Consider the following 4,709-nt stretch of genomic DNA (forward strand, 5'->3'; position numbering starts at 1 on the left):
GCTGCAACATACTAACATGAAATCTACCACTTATCTTTCATAGCTTAGACGTAGGTATTTGTGCTAACCACCGAATTAAATAAATAACTTATGACATTCTAGATCGCTCAGGACTTGACCTTGTTTAATTATCGTACCAAACCATGACATCAACCCCTAACCAACCAATAAAATTTTTCCCAAAAAAGGAAGTACACGGACCTCGTGCACCCCTCCGGGTCTGGGTCCGTGTAGGTACAGTATCTTCACTCTACGGAAATAACTCAGGCACGGACCTCGTGTAAGGTTCCGTCTACAGGTCTGTGTACCTATTGGGTTTTGACATCTCGGAAGAAACAAAGGCACGTACCCCGTGTCAGGATCCGTGTACGGGTCCGTCTAGCCTCGGCACAACTCGAACCTGCGGAAATTCTTACACGATGCTATTTCTCACCACTCATATGAACGGACTAAGAATCGATACCTCGAGACCCATCTTAGGACGCTATGGTACTGACTCCCACCCGTACCAACAACCCAAATGACCCCAATATCGAATGCAACAACAAACGACACAAAATCCGAGGCTAGACACCATTATTCTTCCTAAGGTTTCTATTATTTCCCAAGCCATCCATGACTCGAAACGACACCCCAAACGGTACCTGAACACATCCCACATCATGTCTAAACACAGTAGTGATGGCCTAGCGATGTCCAACGAAGCCTGCAACTCAAACACTTCAAGAATTCATCAATAACTTATTTTTCAGAAAAACACAGTTTGAGCAGTCTCACGAAAATGGTAATAACTCTCTCAATGCGTATCCAAATATTTCGAATTTTATACCAAATCAAAGGTATCAAAAAATTATACGTTTCATGTGTTGCAAGTTTTCCCAAAATTTCGATCGACAAAACGCAGTAATCAAAATATAGTAAAAACGAAATTCTGGGATCTAAAAACATTGCATAGATTGATCAAACAATTGTCTGCTCAAACCATTTACATCACACATGAATTTTTCCGCATAAAAACATCACAACACATAATATGACTAGATCGACGCAGGAAAAAGAGAATTACATGCCTTTTGATGTTTAAAACTCACGATAAGGCAATACCGAAGCGGAAACAGTGCGAGGCTTGATCCGGAACGAACGTGGCACTTTTTCTTTGAAGAAAACTCAACGAAACTTTTCTGGAAAATCATAGGAAGGGGCGGCTCCTCTTGGCAATAAGAACACTGGGTTTTGCTCTCAAAAATCTGAATTGATGGAATAAATTGTGTGTGTGTGTGTGTGATATCATGTGTTTGTGTGTGTGTGTAAGATTAGGAGTAATTAAAAATAACTAATACCCCTTTGACATGCTAATTAAAATTTAATCCAAGGCTAACTTTACAAAATCCCCTAATTAAAATAAAATGCACAAAATAAATAAACTTGATAAACTTTAAAAGTTCAAAAATCTTAAAACCACCTAAATCAATAAATTAAGATTTTAAAATGCTAAAAATAAATAAATTATTTAAAATGCCTCATTCTCAACTTAAAAATAAAACACATCATTTAAAATTGTCAACATCGTCACCGGTCTCTTTTCATTGATCCCGCATCGAATATTCGCCTGAAACATGAAAGTCGAGAAATATTTTAACATGCATCACAAAAACATAAGTAATTTAAAATAATGAAATTACACAAATCATGCATCGCTAAAATCATTTTAATATTAAATAAATGATTTAATTAAATAAATGCATGGGATTTTACTTGTACTGAATTTGGGTTCTACAGATCATCCCACAAGAAAAACTTGATATGATGGAAGAACTTCTTTTTCTGATGGCTCAAATCTTGCAAAAAGATAGGTACCACAAGACAAAAAATTCGCAATATCTACAAACCAAGGAAGTACAGAGTTTACCTTGAAGAGTTGTTCATCCGTAAATGTTTCCTATATAGCTCTTTCTTCTTTCTTCTCTTCCAGATCAAGTCTCGACAAGTGGTCTTCCACTTGATTCTCACTTCCTTTCTTATCTTTGACCTCGAAGTCAAAATCTTGTTGTAGCAAAATCTACCTTACCAAGTGTGGTTTTGCATCCTTCTTGGCGAGTAGCTGCATGGTCAGTAAAAACAACTACCTTTGTGTCAATCAAATATGTCTTGAATTTGTCGAAGGCAAATACTACCGCATGCATCTTCTTTTTAGTCGTGGTGTAATTTTGTTGTGCGGCATCCATTATGCAGCTTGCGTAGTAGATCGGCCTAAACATATTTTCCCTTCTTTGGCCTAAGATAGAGCTCACTGCATAATCACTCTATCACACATTATCTCAAAGGGCTCCTTCCAGTCCGGCACTATCATAATCAGTGTAGTCACCAATGCCTTCTTGATCTTCTCAAATGCCTACAAAAAATGATCATCAAAGATAAAAGCAGACTCTTTTTCAAGCAAATTACATATGGGTTTAGTGATATGAGAAAAATTTTTAATAAACCTTGATGTTCCCGGGTGGAGGAAGTTTTTCGATTGCAACCACTTTAGCTCTTTCTATCTCTAATCCCCTAGAAGACACTTTATGTCCAAGAACAATACCCTATTGGACCATAAAGTGACATTTCTCTCAATTAAGAACTAGGTTCTTTTCTTGGCATCTCTGCAAAACAAGGGATAGGTTATGTAAACAATGATCAAATGAAGAGCCAAATACCGAGAAGTCGTCCATGAAGACTTCCATGATTTCCTCTACCATGTCTGCAAATATGGCCATCACGCACCTTTGGAAAGTGGCAGTTGCATTACATAGCCCAAACGACATTCTCCTAAAATAGAACGTGCCATAGGGACATGTGAAAGTAGTTTTCTCCTGATCTTCTAGCGCTATAGCAAGTTGGTTATAACCTGAATAACCATCTAAAAAATAATAATGACAATAACCAGCTATTCTATCAAGAATTTGATCAATAAAAGGCAGTGGAAAATGATCTTTACGTGTGACGTTGTATACCTTTCTATAATCAATACATAATCGCCAGCCAGTTACAGTACAAGTAGATATCAGTTCATCATTTACATTTCTAACCAAAGTTATTCCACCCCTTTTAGGTACAACTTGCACAGGAGATACCCAACTACTGTCAGAAATAGTATAAATCACACCAGCATTCAACAATTTCAGTACTTCATTTTTTACAACTTCTTTCATACCTGGGTTCAACCTCCTCTAATAATCCACATAAGGAGTATACGACTCCTCCATCAAAATTTTATACATGCATATAGTAGGGCTAATTCTACTAATATCAAAAATCGACCATCCTAAAGTAGTTTTATATTTCTATAATACTCTCAATAATTTATATTTTTCATCACAAGTAAGGGAGGAAGAGTTGATTACCGGATATGTCGACTTTGTTAGAGTAGGTGCACGTCGAGCCAAGTGTTGGCCGAGTGTTCACAATGAAACTCTATGTATAAACAGTCTTTATTTTAATAATATTTGAAATTATTGTTTTGGCACTTCTTTATCTGCATACCCATGCTAGTTACATAGATAAAGTCCTTGAATATACAAATAGTAGAAATAATATGAAATGCTCATATGATGAGTATCATGAAACTCATATTTGCAATACGGTATATTCTAAACAGTTCCTAGTCGATTCAGCCGCCGCTAAGAAGGATATAGGCGCTCGAGTTCGAGACTAGTCTCTGCGATGTGAGTACCATGTTTCATTGGTAGGGGATATTGTGATGTTCGAACATTCAGATAGGTGCTCCTTGTAGAGTCCACTGAACAACCCTCCATAAAGGACTTTCCAAGTGGTTCTCACTTATCGAGTGGAAACGTCCTAGTTTATGGTTGTATACCATTAGTCCTTATGACCCGGGACAACATTGAGACTCTATGTGCTAGCATTACACTTTGACTTGTTTACCGACTCTCATAGGGTCATCAGGTGGCAAGGTTGGGTGTTTTGTCGATGCATTGTAGTCTGGGATTCACCGCTTATCTTCGGGTATGGATATCCTATGTGATCTCATGCGTATGTAGTTTGAAATCTTTGATTAGAGTATGGTGGTAATTAAGAAAGGGGTTTCTTAGATTACACCATCGATGCAAATATGACATGACACATAGTATCGATTCATTGACAACTCTCGCTATACCAATGGTTGTCGAATCGGTCGGGATATATGAGTTGAAGGGACCGTACTGTATGCTAAAAATAATTAAATTGTTCTTCCGGAAACTATCATTTGATACCTAGGGAATCATGTAAGAGATGCTGCTAGGAGTTTAACATGATTGGTTGGGTACTATCAAACTTGAGTTCTGGCGTTCTTATTATCAAGAAGTTGATAAGTAAGAATGGAGCAACTGGGGTATGCTCGAATCAGGTCATGTTTAGTCCGAATCACATAGAGATGTGAACCCACAGCTAGTTATATCAATGAACCATTGAGGGCCACACAAGGGCTAGCTTTCTAGATTCCGTTGAGAAGTAAAATAGTTCAATGTGTACGGCTTATAAAGAAGTTTATAAGCGTAAGGAAAAATAGAAGTATGACTACTTTAAGGAGAATGTAACTTTTAATTTAGGAAATGTTCCTACATTAAAAGTTGGCCAAACATATAATGTATTTGAAAATTGTGATTTTCATAAACATTATTATAGACTAAATTAAATTAATTCAAGTGTTGAATTAATTAAATACTAGT

The sequence above is a fragment of the Primulina eburnea genome, chromosome 1, assembly GCF_022965805.1.
Source record: "Primulina eburnea isolate SZY01 chromosome 1, ASM2296580v1, whole genome shotgun sequence".
Taxonomy (NCBI): domain Eukaryota; kingdom Viridiplantae; phylum Streptophyta; class Magnoliopsida; order Lamiales; family Gesneriaceae; genus Primulina; species Primulina eburnea.